This window comes from Carlito syrichta, unplaced genomic scaffold (assembly GCF_000164805.1).
Source record: "Carlito syrichta isolate Samal-C Ts95f unplaced genomic scaffold, Tarsius_syrichta-2.0.1 Scaffold60087, whole genome shotgun sequence".
Classification (NCBI taxonomy): domain Eukaryota; kingdom Metazoa; phylum Chordata; class Mammalia; order Primates; family Tarsiidae; genus Carlito; species Carlito syrichta.
In genome coordinates this window covers 20,489-29,947 of record NW_007004183.1, presented here as the reverse complement: position 1 = coordinate 29,947, position 9,459 = coordinate 20,489, and the positions used below count along the sequence as shown (strand labels likewise).

General features: G+C 34.8%; 1 long non-coding RNA gene across 1 annotated transcript; it reads left to right on the top strand.

Moving 5' to 3' along the window:
- The first annotated feature begins 5,117 nt into the window (after positions 1-5,117).
- LOC110594799 lies at positions 5,118-9,039 on the top strand. The gene is made up of 2 exons (XR_002481466.1): positions 5,118-5,200; positions 7,559-9,039. It is a non-coding gene; the product is annotated as an uncharacterized LOC110594799 (long non-coding RNA).
- Positions 9,040-9,459: the final 420 nt, after the last annotated feature.

The following is a 9,459-nucleotide window of genomic DNA, read 5'->3' as shown; positions in this document are numbered from 1 at the left end:
TGGGGGGGTTGCAGATGGAAGAAGAAACCTGATTTCCAGGGCCTGCCCACCTGCTTCCAAATGGGCCAGGTTACCGTGGTGGACCAGTGGCTGAATTAATGAGTGCCTGCCCTAAAGTTAAAGTTTATATGAACATTTGCAAAGTCTTAACAGTTTTGTTGCACCCATGAGATAGGTGAATATATTTCTAAGAATGATGCAATACGTAGGGACAACTGTTATTTCAAAGATCTGGGATATGGGCTAGAAGGACAAGTAATAAATGATTGATCGGTTCATCGCTAAAGGAGCAGGCAGAGACTTAGGAACCTGGATGAAATTGATACTTTGGAGAAAGTAATCTCTTCCTATTTTCAGTACTCTATTCTGTGTCCAGTTCTCAAGATCTCTATTCTTGATACTCTTATACTTAGTACTGTTTTCAGTGCCCTGTTCTCAGTTAACCCTATTTTTCGTACCCTGTTCTTAGTACTCCTATTGTTGATAGCCTGGTTGCAGTATTTCTGTACTTAGTACCCATTTCTTAGGACCCTTTTCCTACCTGCATGCTTAGTCCCTTGTTCTCAGTACCCCATATACTTAATACCTTGTTCTCTGCATCCTTCTTCTTAGTACCCTGTTCTCACCACCCTTTTTCTTAGTACCCCGGGGGGGGGGGGTAAGATAATAGTGGGGTGTAAGTCTCAGAAAACTTTTGAAATGATTTGAACTATGTTGAAGTTTAAGTCAGTGCTCTGGAATGGAACTTCTGGTTACAAATACCTGTTCTATCACTTACTGGCTGTGTGGCCTTGAATAAATAGGTTATTGCACTCTCTTAGCATCAGTTTCTTCATCTGTAAAATGAGCATTAAATAGTACCTTGTTTATAGTGTTGCTGTGACTGTGTGACATATCCCATGTTGAGTGTTTACACCGTGTCCAGCAGATAGTAAAAGTTGACAAACCTTAGCCATTATTGTCATGTCAGTGGTATTTTTTGAGGTTCTTACAGAAAAACAGTTATTTCTTCTTATGTGTGCTATGTAATCACTGAGTGTAGAGAAAAATTGAATTTTGTTATATGTGATCCAGAAAATAATTTTAAAACTAAAAGTTTTTCTAGGATGTATTCTGAGTCTTTAAGTTTCTTAGTTCAGTCTGACCTTGAAGTGCCCCATTGCTAAAATTTTTAACTGTAATTGTTGGCGATTGTGATGTTCTAAATAGTTCTAAAATCTTCAGTTACCTGTGTGTCACACTTAATTCACAGTGTTAGGGTTCTGAGTGACTCCTCTTTCCCTTTTATCCCAGTAAGTCCTTATCTGTTTGGGGTAAAAGACTTCTTTGAGAATCTGATGAAATCTAATTAAGACTCTCCTAGAAAATTTCACACGTGTTTAATTTTACATACTAATTCATGGGTTCAGGACTTATGTAATCCTAGGTTTAAAACCCTCTCAATCCATATCCTCACCTTGCAAGATAATTTATGTTGCCAAATTTCAGATTATAAAGATTTATGGAAATACGCTTCTCACTTAATACAGAATGAAAATTAGTAAAGATGATTAAGTTTGTCCTTCAATATGTTCCAAAGATACTAATTCACTTCAGAATTCTTTAGAGAGGGAGAAGATAATACTTCTTTTCAAAAAAGTAGTTCACCTATGGCTACTTTATCTATTTATTTTATATGTACAGTTTGAGAAAAATGTATAAAAGGCAAATAAATATTGAATTAGAGCCTCCCTCTGTGACCCCTCCAAAAAATAACCGTAATGAGTTTACTATTTTATTATTTATATACCTATTTTTTAAAGAGACAAATCTCACTCTGTTGCCCAGGCTGGCCCTTGAACTCCTGGGCTCAAGCAATCCTCTTGCCTCAGCCTTCAGAGTAGCTAAGACTATAGACACTCGCCACCTTACCTGGCTTTTCACTATTTTAAAATACTTTGCATGACTTTCTTAGAGAAGAGAATTAAGCTATAAACAACAAATAATAACCTCCTATACCGTTTATCTTATGTTGTGACATTTTATCAGTTCTGAGGAGGTTACAAGAGTTGGGCTAAGTGTACAGAAGATAGCTAACATTGCCAGTCAGGGTATAATAAGAACCAACTATGTAGTCCTGTTTTAGTAGTTCAGAGGGGGATAAATCACTGTAGGCTGAGAGATGCTCTGGAAAGGTCTTGAAGAGGAAATATGACCCGGTATAAGTCAGAAAGGGTGGCTCCTAGTTTATGCTTAATCAGCTAAGTTTCTTATGTGACAGACACCACACTAAGCTGCACATGGAGTCTCACAACCCTTCAGCAATGAGATAGGTACTGTTTTACATATGTGGAAACTGAGGTACAGAGCATTTAAGTAACTTGACCTAGGTCATACAGCTATGAGTACTGTATTCAAATGCAAGCAATCTTATTCTAGAGCCTTCACTTTTGCCCCCATACTGCACTGCTTCCTTAGAATTCTGGTAGGCAAAGGGAAAAGAAAGGGAAGTGAGAATACAGAAGACACTTTTGTAAAGGTAGCAAGTGGACCATTCTAGCAAAAATGGAACAGGTTTGTGGAAAATTGACGTGAGATCAGTTTGGAAAGATAGGTTGATTGTTAATTTGTGTGTGTTCTTGATGCTAGGCTATGGGATTTGGGTTTGGAGTCTTTAATTGAAGTTTTCTAAAGCAGTCCTACCCTAATGGAGTGTATTAAGGTTGAGGGTCTGTTGTTAAGATTCTTTTTTTTTTGAGTTACAGTAGGACTTATAGGTGATGTTGATGTCTTCTGCCATGTTGTTAGCAGCAAGATTAAACATTAAGGTATTTAAAATTAATATTTCTTACACAAATCAAGGTTTAATAAGAAACAAGTGTGTATCTAATTCATGTATCTAAGAACTGTGCTATATGAGAAACACATAAAGGGACTAGGGATAAAAGAATTGACCTATGCGGATTGGGATCATTATCGTTAAATATATAAAAAACCATCATTTGGAAGAAGCAGTAGATTGTTACTACATAATGCTGAACTGGAACTCTTAGGAAAATACCACAAGGAATATGTATTTCAGCACAACTTAAGTAACTTAAGTAAAAGCTGCTTAAATGTTAGTTCTATTCAAAACCAGATGAAGTACCTCAAAAGTTGGTAAACTTCTTAGGACAAAAAACATTGAAAATTTTTGAAAAGAGAGTTCCAACATTTGTAGAAGTTTGGACTAGAGATTCAAGATTATATGCACGACAAGCTGTTATAATTTTGTGATATTAACCTTCTGAATCTACTTAGTGCTTTGTCTAAGGTTGTGGGGATAGAGGGTACTATGCCATCAGGCCAATTTCAGCCTCCCATTTATTGTGCACATAAAAATCAGAGAGTCTTGTAAGTAAAGTCAACTCTTTGGAGAGGGAGGGAGGAAGAAATTATTTTTATTTCCTTTAGGCATTAGAATCCTCCTTTTACAATTTTTACATTTTGAAGCCTAAACTGTGTAGGGATGGAACATTTCTGTAACATCAGGTTGATAGACTTATAATGAAAAAGGTAAAGGGATATTCTCATAGCAACTCAGAGGCCATTAGAGAGAAGGCCAAGAGGAAAAAACAGCTTAGATAATATTCTAAATAAAAAACAAAGAGATAAAATTTATGTAAGGTATGGCTTCATGGTAAAACATTTGTAGTTTCACATTTGTTCAGTAAGAATTTTTAGATATGGTCAGTATTTTATTATGATTTTATCAGAGTCAGAATGTTTCAATTAACTAAATATTTTGTTATGTCAGGAAAATTGCAAGTTTTTAAGATTCTGTCAGGTAAGTGGGGGTACCTATTTGGTATTAAGTGCTGCTGATTTTGTTTGGGTAATGGTACCTTTTTAGGACTTACATATTTTGTCCATACTGGTGGCTGAAGACTATTTATATCAGTGCTTTTTGGCTTTTTCAAGCCAATTTATAATTTTCTCTTAGTCACTTGCAAACATTGAAAGCTTTAGTTATCTAATTCTTCTTTAAGCAATATCTTACTGCTCCCCTCAATTTGTTTTGTTTGTTAATTGAGCAAAAAACTGTCAATTGGATGTCTCATTAAGTAATATATAAATTGCCTCTTAGTTCATGTAGTCCATCCAAAGGCAGGCAGACTCTAATTTGGCCTTGATTGCTTTATAATGAAGAGAATGTTCAATTCCACTTGGCATTTTTTTGTAGTATTAAAAATAGCTCAAGCCGGGCTCGGTGGCTCAGCCTGTAATCCCGCGCCTTTGGGAGGCTGAGGTGAGTGGATTGCCTGAGCCCGCGGGTTCAAGACCCTTCTGGGCAGAGAGACCTCATCTCTACAATAAATCAAAAAATCAGCCGGGCATGGTAGCGCATGCCTGTAATTCCGGTACTTGGAAGGCTGAGGCGGAAGGATCGCCGGAGCCCAGCAGGTCAAGGCTGCGGTGGCTGGGAGCGGCCACTGCACTCCAGTCTGGGCAACAGAGTGAGACTCTAACTCAAAAAAAAAAATAGTTCACACATATCTCTGCCCTGCTCTTATTAGTCCACCTCTAAGAGTTTGATATCACCCCACCTCTGACCTATCATTAATTTTGAGACCCTTCAAGAGAGTAAAAAACCCAGGTTGAAAATCCTGGAGAGAGAGGGAGTAAGGAGTTTTATATAAAATTAACTGCCATCCAGGTATAGTGGCTCACGCTTGTGATCCCAGCACTTTGAAAGACCGAGGTGAGAGGATTTTGTACTGAACCCAGGAATTCAAGACCAGCCTGGGCAACTTGGTGATACCTTGTCTCTACAATAAATCAAAAAAATTAACTGGGCATGGTGGCATATGCTTGTAGTCCCAGCTACTTGGGAGACTGAGGTGGAAGGATTGCCTGAGCCTGGGCAACAGAGTGAGACCACAACTCAAAAAAAAAAAAAAAAATCAAATTAACTGCCAATACCTTGCCTGTGATAACAAGCTGTTTTCTCTAAGTTTTACAGGGATTGAACAAGAAGGAAGAAAAGCAAAGACCTCCTCATTACATCGTTAAAATGCCTGTAATCATGATTATATTAACTGTTAACCATTTGCATTTTTATCATTTATTCCAGGAAAGTGCAGATAACATACTCTCCATTGTTAAACAAAGAACAGGGTCTTTTGGGGATCGACCTGCAAGACCTACTCTTTTAGAACAAGTGTTAAATCAAAAAAGACTGGTAAATATCTGTTTGTAAGGTAGTTACAAATCTATTAACAAAGATTGCTTGGTATAAATGGAACTATTTAGATTTTTGAGATTTTAAAACTTGTTAAACTGGTTATTGGGATTGAATTGTACTTTTTTGCCAGTAAACACTGGAATCTCATAAATGCTCTCCCAAGACTATAAAATCAGGAGCACATTTAATCCTTTCCTTTTCATTGCCTAAACCTTGCATATCTGAGCAAAATGGGTTTTAGTAAAAGGCAAAAGAGTTACATGATCTCAAGAGAGACCAGAGTATAAGATGGGATTTTAGAGTCCTCTTTTATACTGAATTCTGGAGTTTTGGGGACAGTGCTTTAATGATAGAAATGTATAATTTGGCCAGTATTGAATAAGAATCTATTATAAACGTGATAGAAGGCATCAGAACTCAATCAGAAAAAGAAAGACTGTTTAATAAATACTGGAATACTTGGATAGTAATTTAAAGGCAAAAAAAGAATTTAGCTCATCATATCACATTATACATCAAATAAATTCCTAAGTCTTAAATTTTTAAAAAAATAATTGGAACTTTATCTTTAAAATCTGCAATGAGTTTTTTTCATCCTAAGTAGACAAAATTCCAAAGAAACAATTATAAATTTGACTACTTAAAAATGAATGCTATAGTCAAAAATGGTGGCAATGATCAAAATGCAAAATGACATAGGAAAAACATTAGAAAAAATATTTTTAAAACTATGGTTAATATGGTTAGTATTTTTGTTGTATAAAATATTCCTGAAGGCCTGCCACAGTGGCACATGCCTGTAATCTCAGCACTTTGGGAAGCTGAGACAGGCAGATTGCTTGAGCCCAGGAATTCGATACCAGCCTGGACAACATAGCGAAACCTCGTCTCTATAAAAAACTTTAAAAATTAGCCAGGTATGGTGGTGCAGGCCTATAATCTTCGCTACCTGGGATGCTGAGATGAAAGGATTGTCTGAGCCCAGGAGATTGAGTCTGCCATGAGTTGTGATCATTGTGATCATGCCACTGTACTCAAGCTTGGGCAACAGAATGAGACCCCTACTCAAAAAAAAATTCCTATAATTTGATGGGGAAAAACTTTGGCCTCAATACGTTGCAAAAGATAAAAACAAGAAAAGCAGAAATACTACTATTAAATAATATGAAAAGGTATTCAGTATCAGTAAAAATAACACAATTAAACAATAACAAGCAAAAATTACTTCAGTGATTATGCATAATGTTGAAAGTTCCATGAAATGGGAATGTACTGAAGATGACTCTCTATATTGATATAGCACTTTTAGAAAGAGTTACACAGAATATACCAGGAATCATTCAAATAATCATCCCTTTTGACTCAGACCTCATGTTTAATATGAAGACATTCATAGAAATGTATCATAAATAGCAAAAGAGTAGTTAAAACAGCCTACATGTTCAACAGTCTCATAACAGATAAGTAGATTATTATACATTTACTTAATGGGATGTTGGACAGACTTTACAAATGATTTTTAAACACAACTATTTATAGAAAATGTAGCATGATATAATACATATAATCTTAAAACCAATATTTAATTATAGTATTTACATTATATTTGGTTTATCTTTTCTCAACTTTTTGGGCCCCCAATTTTTTTCCTTACCAGTTTATATAAGTGTTTTATTATAATAAAAATAAATTAATCATAATCTGTTACATTTGTTATATGATTGCAAGTATATTTCAAAATGGTAAATGTACAAAAATGTATTGGTTGTTTTAGAGCAGTTGTATTCTTTCTGAAATTTTGGTAGTGTGCTAATACTACTTTTATTTATATGGTATATATGCACATGCATACTTATACACACACATTTTTTATTTCTTCATGAAGATGTAGTCAGCTAGTGGGAGACTTGAATTCCAGTACTAATATATATGTATGTACAAAGTGCCATTTAATTGGCATTTTTACATGTGACTCCCTTTCATTTCCATTTTTTTCTTAATGTAATCCTGGGACAGTGCTCTTTTTAGCTGTTTTCTCTTATGTGTCTTAGCAGGGTACGTTTGCTGGCATAGCATGGAAAGCATTTCCTTTGTGCATAGTCACAATTAACATCAGGCTTCACCCATTAATGTTAGATTTTAGTTATTTTGATGTATGACATCAAATTTTATTATTGTTTTCAGCTTAATTGCAGGGCATCAGATGGAAAAGTGAATTCACTTTAGGCATGTTTGGTTTTTAAGCATATGTATTGTATCTTGTGTCAGGACACATCAGTAATTCCATAGCATGAATGCAATCTAATCCTGTAAGAATAACACTGTTAATGATTTTTTTCTTTTCTCTTTTTAAAGTCATTACTAAGAAGTCCAGAAGTAGTGCAGTTTTTACAGAAACAGCAGCAACTATTAAATCAGCAAGTTTTGGAGCAAAGACAGCAACAGTTTCCAGGAGCATCAGTATGAGGAAACTTGTCAAAAGGATCTATGTGTTTTTTTATCTTATTGTAAGAACTGAACATATTTTTATACTAAAGATAAATGGGTAATATATGCCAGTAGAATATAAACATTTTCCTGTAAATGTGTGTGTGCATTTGAAGATAAATAAGTATTGCACTTTGTGCTTCTAATCCTTTCAGATCACCATGAGTTTGAAGAAATTAGTTTATCTTTCCAAGAGAACATTTAATTAAAATTTATTTTTAAAATATGTTCCTCTTCAGTCATTGTTACTGAAGGTAATGAAGCAGTTACTTTCTGTGGAAGTCATGAAGTTAATAGATGTTAATCTTGAATCATCTAGTTCACTGGTTCTCATCAAGGGAAAGCTGGAAATATCTGGATCTGTTTTTTGGTTGTGATAGTGACCTTGAAAACGGCTGGGTTTTAGTGAGTGGGCCAAGAATAAGAAATGTTCTGTGATGTCTGATATAGTCCAACACACTAAGAATTCTCTCACCCTCAATGCCAATAATACTCCTCTTAGGAAACATTGATGACTATTTGTAGTGACAGCATATAGTTGGGGCACCTAGAATTGAGTTCTTGTAATAACCCTTCTTTGCAGTTAAGACTGGAGCTGTCCAAGAGGTAAGCATATTTTATATTTATAAGGAAAGTGATAATTGTTTAGTATCTATGAAACTAGAATGTGCATCTCTTTTCAGAGATGTGTTGGTAAAATGTGAGAGATGGATTAAGTGCACTGGAATGAATGCATCTCCTACAGTTGGCCTTTCTATTTCATGTTGCCTATTATTATGATAATTTTTGAAGCAGATACTCGTGTGTTGAATTTATAAACTGCATAGAACTCAGCCCATCAATGCCAGGACAAAATTATTTTTCTTATACCCATTTTTCACTGAAGAATATGAGAAAGATATTCTTTTCAAAAAGGAGAACCTGAAAATAAGAATAACATTCTAGCATTTTGTCATTGTTTTTCAAAATTGAGCTATTTAAGACTGTTATTCCCAAGTAATGTTCAAAAATGATAGGTCATCTGAAGAGACACTTTTTTCTTGTATTTCCACCTAGAAAAACTTTAAAAAGGCAAACCTATCATTAAGAATTACAAATTAAATATCAAGAAAGTATATCCAGTATTAGGATGATAAATGTATATGTCTCCAGTTTAACTGTCAAAATTTGTTGCTTACCTGCTTTTTAAACTCTGAAATATATATCAAGTTAAACTTAGTCATGGCTGTTTTAAGAAGTACTCATGGAGAGAAAAAAATGTCTTTGTTCATTTTGTGTTTTATACCCGCATATGTTCAAAAACTTTCTTACCAAAATTATTTATTAAAGTAACAGTTGTTGAACTTTGAGTTGTTTAATTTCCTTATTCTATTCTTTAGTTTCTTCTCACTGGATGCAGAGGACTCCATCTACTATTTGTTACTGGTAGTTTATTCTCGTACTCACAGCATTGGGAGCTTAATTAAACCCCTAGAGTTTAAGTTAACGTTTATGATGAAAAAAATCAGCTTGTGCTTCTTCGGGTAGAATAAGAGAAATAGCAAAGAAGAAAAAGTAGTAAACCAGTAAGAGCTAAATGAAAAGGGATTGAATTTATATATTTATAAGAATGCTGTGATGACTAGTAGTTGTCAAACTCTAGAGTGGGTAATTGAGAGACTCAGAATCTTTTCCCCAGGATATTTTTAAAAATAAGGTAGCTGACCACTTATGAATTTGGATGGAATAGGACAGTATTCAACACAATCTAATTACTGTCTGCCACGTAG